Source organism: Mirounga angustirostris, unplaced genomic scaffold, assembly GCF_029215605.1.
Source record: "Mirounga angustirostris isolate CCGP_5_RB_7025 unplaced genomic scaffold, mMirAng1.0.hap1 SCAF_6, whole genome shotgun sequence".
NCBI classification, from domain to species: Eukaryota; Metazoa; Chordata; class Mammalia; order Carnivora; family Phocidae; genus Mirounga; species Mirounga angustirostris.
Genome location: NW_026991714.1, coordinates 42,543,267 through 42,553,288, shown reverse-complemented (window position 1 = coordinate 42,553,288; position 10,022 = coordinate 42,543,267).

Genomic DNA, 10,022 nt, shown 5'->3' with positions numbered 1-10,022 from the left:
TATACCCTTGACCGAAGAACGGTCCTCTATCGGGGAAGGTCGTCCTCTTCGACTGAGCGCGCAGCTTCGGGAGGGACGCACATGGAGCGGTGAGGGAGGAAGGGGACACCCGCCTAGCCAGCCAGATCAGCCGAATCAACCCTGGCACTCACATCCTGAAGAGTGACTTTTTGAAACACAGGGGATTTGGATGGCAGCGGTCAGTCTAGAAAAAGACTTTGGGGTAGAAGACCAAGATGGACAAAGGCATGAAGACAGGAAAAGGTGGCTGGATATGTGGGGAACCACCAGGATGGGACCCAACCAGGCCCTTCTAGTTGGCTCAGTCAGAGCCTGGGCTCCACTCTTCCAGGCTTTACCCACTTTGGCAGCTTTCTGCCCAAGGCCATTGGTGGGCGGTGACTCAGAGAGGCTGCAGGAAGAAGTAGAAACAACCATGTGGTCACCTACTGTTAAAACCCCAAGTCAGCCACCCTGGCCCAGATTTTCCATGTGTGGGCAGCCCTGCTAACCCATGTCCCCAATCAACACCAGGATGCTCTTCACGGGCCTCAGGTTCAAGAGGTACTACTGAAAATACGGCCTGCCTGAGAGGTGATAGAATTGGCCACTAAGCACCCCTTGGCTGTCCTGTTTGCTTCTGCAGGCTGGTCAACCAGCCCTGCAGTTGGTTTAAAGCTCGGAGGGCGGTGGGGGTGGGCTGTGTTGGGGCTGCAGATCTGCCAAGGCTGAGGAAGAACAAGGAGAGAGGAGAGCGCCCCTGGGGAGCCTAGAGGCTGTGCCTGGCCGCCACCTCCTGCTGGACCCCTGTAGGCACCCTGCTCAGCCCTCCCAGTTGATGTTCTGTCCTGGGGCAGAGGCGTGGGCAGTGGGCCCAGAGGTACTGGGTTTTCCTAATGGATTGGGTCAACTTCAATGACTGAAAGGCTAGCCATGGGGTCTAATCACACAAATGAGAATTTGGCCTGCCTCCATCAAAACCACATGGGAATTCCCAGTTTACTATCCAGGAGATTCTGATTCAGTGGTCCCAGTGAAGCCTGTGAGTCATTCATTCATTCATTCATTCATCTTCATTTAACAAGCATGCAAGACCCCTAGAAGAAGGCTTAGAGTTATAAAAAATTAGATCCACAAATGGTTACAGATCTCTTGTGTGTAGAGCAGTTGGCATCCTGGCCTCCTCTGTGCCTCAAGTCACTCTGAGATTGGCCTCCTGTGGAGTGCCTCCCAGAGCAAGAAAGAACCTTTTGCTTATCCTGCGGGAAGGCCGTCCCTCATTCAAGGGGCAATGCTGCCACCTGCTGGTCAGTTCTAGAAACATATCCCATTCTCTGGATGCCTGGTGTAAGCAGAGGGGAGAAGCCAAGTGGCCTGGCCTTCCCTCTTGTTCTGCCTCTGAATGGCCTACTCTGAGAACTACAGTATCCCCCAATCTTGCACCTCTTCTGTCGTTTCTCATTTAAGCCCATCTTCCCTGGGCAGCCACTAGTCAAAGGCGGATCCTGTTAATCTGGTATCTTGCCCCCAATTCCATTCAGATTAGCACACACTTGATATGAGCCAGGTGTGGGCTGGCCACACAGAGGAAATGAATGCAGGGCCTTTTGCAGACGGGGTGATGCATGAAGACGGATACTCCCTCTCCGACGTGATGTCTGAGCTGAGTCCTCAAGGGTAAGTGGGAGTCAGCCTGGTGAAAAATGAAAAAGGAGATTCCAGGCAAAAACACCAGCAAGATAGGATAGTCTGGCTATTTGGATATAGAAATGTTATTTTATTTTTAATACACCTCTTTGATGCCCCAAGGTGATGGAAATGAAAACATTTCCCCTCAATTTCCGGGCAGGTTTTGAGATGAAGAGAAAGGGAGACAGGTTTTCTCAGTTGCTAAAATTAGATTCTGGGTTTTAGAGGTCTCTAGGTTTGTTGTGACAGTACAGGGATCAGGTCTAGGTTGGAGGGACTTAGCTACGTGAGTGGGGAAGGCAGGAGGCAGAGCAGCCTTCTCCCCACTAGAGAGTTCTCCTGGCCAGTGTGGAGAGAGGGCTCCAGGTCGCCATCCCCAACCTGGTCCTGCAGCGCCCCCACAGAAGTATCCAGGCCCGGAGGGAAATGGCTGCATCATGCCCTGACCCACTGCGTTTCCAGCATCACAAAGAATTTCCAGGTTCTGAGAATGGCGGAGAAGCATCACTGAGCCAGCAGACCTACGAGCCCCCACTGGTTCCATGGTAACTGCCGTTAATAAATGCCCGACACCAGACCCCTCAGCCCTATGAGAAACACAAGTTCAGACCACAGTGAGAAAACACAGGAACTCCATGTTCTTGCACACCCGGGGTCCAGCAGATGCATACTGGTCATAGGTACAAAGAAGGTCAGGATGTGGCATTGGAATAAAATGGAGAAGGTGTACCTATTATAGCTGGTTAATAAACTGTCTGGGTGGTGGGTGGGAGGCCAATGGTCCAGGACATTCTGTAGCTCTGGCGGTTCTAGGATCCTAGCCAAATGTTTCCCCCCAGATGGCACCAGGCCTCATTTTGTGCTCCAGAAGGTTGTGGTCCTCTGGCCCCCGAATGCCACTTCTGTGCTCATTCTGGGGCCAAACACAATGGAGGCCAAATTTGACCATGTTCTGCTCCTGCTCGTAATCCTTCAGTGAAAGAAGTATATATCTTCTAAAGTATATACTTCTCAGTGGTCCCCCAATCCCCCCAGGATAGAGCCCAAACTCCTTACATGTCCCACAGACCCTGCTTGTCCCTTGGGCCTCCATTTAGCCTTTTTCTGAATCCCCACTTCCACCACCACAGCTGAGTTAGTTTCTCCTGTGTGCTCCCACATCTGGGTGTGCCCTATCCTGGCCCTGAGCACACTCTCTACCTGCCCACTTCTCCATCTGTCTCACCACGCTTTGGACTCCTTGAGGACAGAAACTGTGTGTGGATCACAATGGCTTCTATGATACCAGCATAGCACCCTGATTTTAAAGAGGGTATTCAGCAAGGTTTCTTAGAGGAAATGCTCTCAACATGAGACCTAAAAGTTTGGAGTGTCATTTCAAGAAGAGAAAGCATGGCAGCAAATGCAAAGGCCCTGGGGTTGGAAAGAATGTGGCAGGTCTAAGAAACATGCTAAGGACGCTGTGGCTGGGATGTAGAGAGGGAGTGGGCAGGTGGCATGGAATTTGGTCTGCTAGGTTCTAAGAGTTGTGGGAAGTCACTGAAATGTGTTAAGCTGGATAGAAATATTATCCTATATCCACCACATCCTCTTTCCTTTTTGCTCTCACTGAACACAGGTTCTCTTCCAAGAATAGTTCCCTCAGCCTTCTCCAGTGGTGCTTATTTTTCTCAGCCACATCCCTCCTACCACTGGGTGGGGCAGGCGTCTTCCTCTTTCCTTCTTGCTGTTTCAAGCTATTCTTCCTTAAAACTGCCCAGGCTTGAAGATCAAGTCATCAGCCTGCAGCGTCCACCACCCCTCATTGGTCCAGTCTCCCACAAACCCCGGATGACTACCCTTCATTCCTTCTATGGCTCTTAGCACCTGGCTCGCTGTCACTCCCACCAACACCATCTGTCATCACTCTTGGGACCACCCCTCCAGGTAGCTGGCTTCTCAGTTCCCTGGGCGCCTCTCCCCCAGCGATTTTGTCCCCACCCTATCTCAAACACTCAAGTGCCTGACATGGATAATAACTCTATCCTTTCCAGAATCTCAATTTGGTGCATCTCCCTCTCTGACCAGCACCTCCCAACTTCCCAGCTCAGGGCTCCTGAAATGCCATCACCCGCAATCCTTCTCAAAGTGAATGGCTGCCTCAATCACCTTTAACTCACGCCCCACTCCCCTCAAGTCCTCTCTCCCCACCCTCCTTGGTTCACATTCCATGGTTTATCACTTTAATCACTTCTTTTTTCCTACGCCCTCTTCTCCAGTACCCCTCTTTTGCTTTACTGTTATGTTTGGCACAACTCTAGTTTGCTTAACTCCATGCCTGTGCCCACACAGCGGACCACAGCAGCAGGAAAGAACACACTCTTCCTGACTCGTGACCGCTAACCTCTGGTGGGCCCATTATAGCTGCCTGGCAATCACAGACCCGTGCACTCTCTGCAGGCCCCCACACCTCCTGCCCCACCTGCCATCTCCACCAAGACCTTGCTTCCTATTGCATCGAGAAAAAGCAGCCCTAGAAAGAGCACTGCCTCAAGCTCCCACCTCTGCAGCCCCCCACACACCTGTGTCTGTGTCCTTGTCCTCTGACTTTCCCCTGCTCCTGGGGATGAGCTGCCTGTGCAGAGGCCAACCCTCGCTCATGCACTGGATCTCCTCTCCTCTCACTTTCTCAAGGACATCACCCCAGCAACGCCCTCCACTCCTGCCTCGTCAATGTTTCCTTCTCTCCGGGGTCTCTCCCAAACTAACTCTTCCCATTCTCAGCTCTCTTACAGTGAAACTCCTTGAACTGTCGATACTTATTGGCTACAATTCCTCTCTCCTCTGAAATCCTCTGCAATCAACTGTTGAGACCCATGTGGCTAAATCAAATGGTAAACTCATAGTCCTCATTCAAAGTGAGCTCTCGGCAGCATTTGACATAATGGATCACTTCCTTCTCCTTGAACCATTTCTTCAGAACATCACATCCTTCTGGTTTCTCTTCAAGTCCCTGTGTTCTCTGCTTTTCATTTCCTCCGCTGGGTGCTCTCATCTCCCCACTTTGCAGACTCAGCCCTTGGATCTCTTCCCTTCACTGTGTACTATACCCTCTTGGCGACTCATATAATCACGTGGCTTTAAATGCAACCCATACATTGATAACTCTTTAAATTTTATGTTCTACCAAGATCTCTCTCTTGAAATCAGATGCCTATATCCAATCCAGTACCAGTATCAATGATCTCTTATCTATCAATCATCAATTATCTCTAGGCATTGTCCAAGCCTAAACTCCTTGATCTTTTCTCCTAAAATTTATTCCTGTGTCTTCTCCATCTCAGTTAAGGGCAACACCACTCTTCCAGTTGGTTGGGCCCTGAATCTTAGGGTTCTCTTGATGCCTCTCTTTCTCTTGCTTCCACATCCCATTGACAACCAAATCATGTTAATTCTAACTTCAAGGCCGATCTGGAATTTGACCATTTCTCACCATTTGTGGCCACTCTAGTCCCAACCACCAGATTACTGCAAAGCCTCCTAACTCTTCTTCCCTAGTCTGCTGTTGTTCCCATCAGCTTTCTTAAAAGAGCAGTCAGACCGCTCTGGTTAACGCATTACTCACAACAAAAGCCAAACTGCATAAAATGACGTGCAAGACCTTACACAATCTGTCCACGACCTCATCTCCTTCTTCTCTCCCCCTGGCTCACTCTATCATCCACCCAGGCCTCCTTTCCCCCCACATGCCAGGCACGTCCCCACCTCAGAGGCTTTGCTCTGGTTCTTCCCTCTCCTGCCTTGTCCCAGACATCTGTACATCTTGCTGTCTTGCCCCCTTTCTGGATTTTGCACAAAAGTGATCTCCTTAATGAGAGCTAGCTCAGCCATGCAATTCAAATTGCAATCCCCACCCCCTCCCTTCCAAGCCCCTTGCCACTGTTCAGTGTTTCCCATAAGGCTTATCAACATCTTACAGACCCTATAATTTGCTTATTTATTAAGTTTATTTTTGAGGTTGGGGGTTTAAGGTGAAAAAGAAAAATTTATTTCTCTCCCATGCTGCATGTGGTTCTGCCCAGAGGCTCTACTCACCACAGCCACTCAGGGATCCGCGTTACTGGATGATGGAGCTCCCACCATCTCGAATGTTGCTGGTTACCAAATGAGAGGGAGGAGGGAGCTTTTGAGTCTTGGTGAGAAAAATGCATGCCTTGTCTGAAAGACACCCACACCTCATTGGCCGGAAGTAATCACGTGGTCCTGACTAACCACAAGGGGCCAGGGAATAAAATCCTACCATATGCTACCAAGGGGGAAACTGGAAATATTTGATGGACAACATCACATGATTACAAATTAGTCGATATTTATTAAATGAACAAATGAATCACTTTGAGGGAATGAGTTAGAAGCTTTTGCCTTTGATGAAGGCTTATATGTTAGAAATTGAGGAAAGGGAAAGGAATCTGATACAGGAGTCAGTGACTAATGAGATGTGTAGAGTGTGGGGAAGTTGGGTTTGACTCCTAGATTTTCAGTCTGGGTGAGTGGAGGAAGGGTAATAGTGATTAAAAAAAAAAAAAAAGGTAGAGGAGGTAGACATGCAGACGTGTTCCCTTGTGTGTGCTAGGTCGGGTGTAGACGAGACACCTGTATCCTGACCTCACTTGTTGCTAGATAAGATACAGTATTTTGGCATCAGGCCCTTTGCTCAGGATACTGTTTCTCCTTTGTGGTCAGACACTGGGGACCTGGCTAGGAATCCTATGTGCTCCCTGCTCTGAAGGCACTTGCAACCTGTTACGGGGCAGAGACCTGCAAAGGGAACGTCAACAAATATGGAGAGCAAGGAGGGATTTTAGGGAGATGCGAGGTACTTTGCATGTGTCACCTCACAATATCCCATCAGTGAAATATTCTTATAGAATTTACCATTAAAGGGCGCCTGGGTGGCTCAGTCGGTTAAGCGACTGCCTTCAGCTCAGGTCATGATCCCAGGGTCCTGGGATCAAGTCCCACATCGGGCTCCCTGCTCTGTGGGGAGCCTGCTTCTCCCTCTCCCACTCCCCCTGCTGGTGTTCCCTCTCTCGCTGTGTCTCTCTCTGTCAAATAAATAAATAAAATCTTAAAAAAAAAAATAAAAGAATTTACCATTAAAGATACCTGTCCAGGACCATGCCCCTCCCAGAGCTTCCTGCACCTGGCAACCAAGTGAGGAGGAGGTAGAAAGATGGCTTCTGGACATGGAGCTTTATTCGTGTGCTCATTTTTAACTACAAATTCAATTTCTTTAATAGATACAGGGCTATTCACATTATCTATTTCTTCTTGACTAAACTTGGATAGTGGGTTTCAAGGAATTTTTCTATTCTAACCTGCCAAATTTATTGGGATAAAGCTGTTTCTAATATTCCCTTATTACCCTTTTAGTATCTGTAGAGATGCCATAGCTCCCATTCCTGATATTAGTAGTTGTTTTCTCTCTCTCTCTCTCTCTCTTTTTTTTTTCCCTGATCGGTCTGACTAGAGGATTATCAATTTTATTGATCTTCTCAAAGAGCCAGCTTTTGGTTTCACTAGTTTTTTTCCTATTGTATTTATTTTCTCTCTTATTTATTTCTGCTCTGATCTTTATCATTCTTATTCTACTTTGGATTTACTTTTATCTTTTTCTAGTTTCTTGAGGGGGAAACTGAGGTCATCATTTGAGACCTTTCTTCTTTTATAATATAGACCTTTCATGCTAGTATGAGTTTCTTGTGGCTTGACTTTGTTTCTGTTTTGCTCACTGAAAAAAACTCTAAAGCCAAAAACAGGCATTGGCACATAGTAGGTACTAAATATTTGCAGATTAATGAATTAATGCCCCCTGTCTACCCAAAACCTTCTGAAGAGTTCTAATTTTTATTCCAAAGGAAGCTAGGTCCTTCCACAATCCTCAAGGCCCTACACAACCCACCCCTTCCTACTTCTCTGGCCATTCCTTCTGTCCCACCTTCAGCTACACCAGCTTCTTTGCTTCCCCTCAGCCAAGCCTGGCATTATATGAGACCAGTATCTGGTCTTTGCATGTACTGTTCTCTCACCTGGAATGCTCACCGCTGCCCTGTTTCTCCAGGTGAAGAATGATATATACCTTTGTGCAGAGAATTTCTGCCATCCTCCTCCTCCCTTCCCTTCCGGCTCCTCCTGGATGGAGAAACTTGGCTGAAGACCTGAATCAGGACACTCTGGGTTCTCTTCTCCACAGCAGCCCTGTCTGGGATCATCATGCCTCTGCTGTGACCCCCCACTAGCCCCATCACCTTGGGGTGCCCTGTCAAAATCAGGTCTGTTTCTGCAAAGCCGAGGACTGGAGTCCAGGGAGACATTTTCTTCTCATGGGGCACAGCCGCTGGCAGACTGTTGATATTTTTTATTCTGAATACAAGATTTTAACTTTATTCATTTTACCTAAGGACACCATTTGCCTCATTGTTTTCAAATGTAATGACATGAAACTGCGAAAGTTGTCTTTATGTTGTGTAATCATTACAATTTTGTTTGTGTGTCTCTATCTCCATCCTCCACCCACACCCTCTGGTTCAATTTGCCAGAGGTTTTCAGGGTCTTTCCGCTGCTGGGGGCGGGGGCAAGATCACTCCTCAGTTTGGCCAGGAGAATCCATGCGGTCGGGGTAATGTTGCATTCCAAGGACCCTAAACGGAATTTCTTTCCAGAGTCGCGGCTTCACACCCAGGGCCAGAGCATTAAGAAGAGAGAGGTTCTGTCCAGCTATGCTCAGTGCAGCAGTTGAAAAAGCAAAGGGGAGGTATGTTTTCATGGAAACCTCAAACGCCTCTCCTGTGAATTACCTCTGTGTTCAGGCAGCCGAGCTAGACAGCTGCGAGGAAAAGCATGTGTGTTTGGTGGGGGCCTTGGAAAGAAAAGGCCCCTTGTACCGTGGCCAGCGACTGTAGGTGGTGTGGCCTAGGAGGACAGGGGAGCTCGGAGCTCCGCAGCAGCTGCGGCAGAAGCCGCAATCCCACCGGCAATGTGCAAGCGAGCCAGAGGCGGAGCCAGAGAGCCGGGAGGCTCATCCCTGGGCAGAGGCGCGGAGTGAGGGCTGAGCCCCCCGGGAAAGCGGGCCAGGAGGAATACGCTGTGAAATTCCTGACGGTAGTGAGGCCCCTTCCGTCCCCTTCTTTTCTTGGTAAACTCAAACTCATCCTTCAAAGCCCAACTCAAAAGGCATTTCTTTTGGAAAGACGTCCCCAAGGCCCAGGCAAAGGCAATCCCGCCTCCTCCTTGCAAACCCGCAGCATCACCAGTGGCATCCGGCTCAAGGGGGGATCTGTCTGGTGGCTCTGAGCGCTCCAGCACGCCGCCAAGCCCCGTGAAACCCCGCAGGGCAGGGCCTGGCCAGAGCGGTGCTTGTCGGTGTAGCTGGGACTCATGCCTCAGGATGGTGCCTGGGCTTGTCGCAATGCAGACTCCAGGATCCTCCTGGATCTGAACCATCTCTGGGAGTGTGGCCCTGGAATCATCATATTTAGCCAGCCTCCCCCCCCCCCCCGTTATTTTTATGCACAGCCAGACTGGTACAAAGTACAGTGTTTTTCAAATGTTTTTGACCAAGAATCGAAGCAAACCAGAGTAAGAAACACAGTTTTCATTGCAACCCTGCACATATATACGTATATAAAACTAAAATTAAAAAAAACAAACAAACCTTGAAACAACTTTTTCTTACTCTGTGTGAGATATTCTGATAGGTTCTACTCTATTCTATTCTGTCCTACTCTACTGTATTCAAACAAGAAGGTTGGTTGTGACTCACTGTCCTATTCACAGGTTTTTGTCCCGCAGTTTGAAAACAGACAAGTGATGCTCCACCAGTGTTTGATGAATGAATAAATGAAAGACGGAACAACTAAGTGAATGCTTGTATCTCAGCAACTGCAAAACAGAGGGGCTGCGTTCGATCATTTCTAAGATCTTTTCATTCAAAATTCTGATGACTTCTTGTCCATTTCCAACAGCTTCATCATGCCCCAGGGCTGGGGATCTATAGTCAAAAGGATTCCCACTGATACACGATGGCAGAACGTTCTATTTCATTTTGTTAATTAACTAAAGACACGCAGTGTTTTCGCTGCTAGCCTCCCCAGACTGGCTGTCTCAGAGCCTCGAAGGACCAGTAAGGACAGGAGGCAAACTTAAAGCATAGGAGATTCCTAGAAGTCCTGTCTGTGGTGTTCTTTCTTTGTCTTCCACATGGTCCCGAGGTTGAGGTAGAGGGTGAGAGTCCCTGTGACCTGAAAGGGTATGTTATCCCCAGGGCAAAGAAAATGTGTTACTATGTCAAGAGA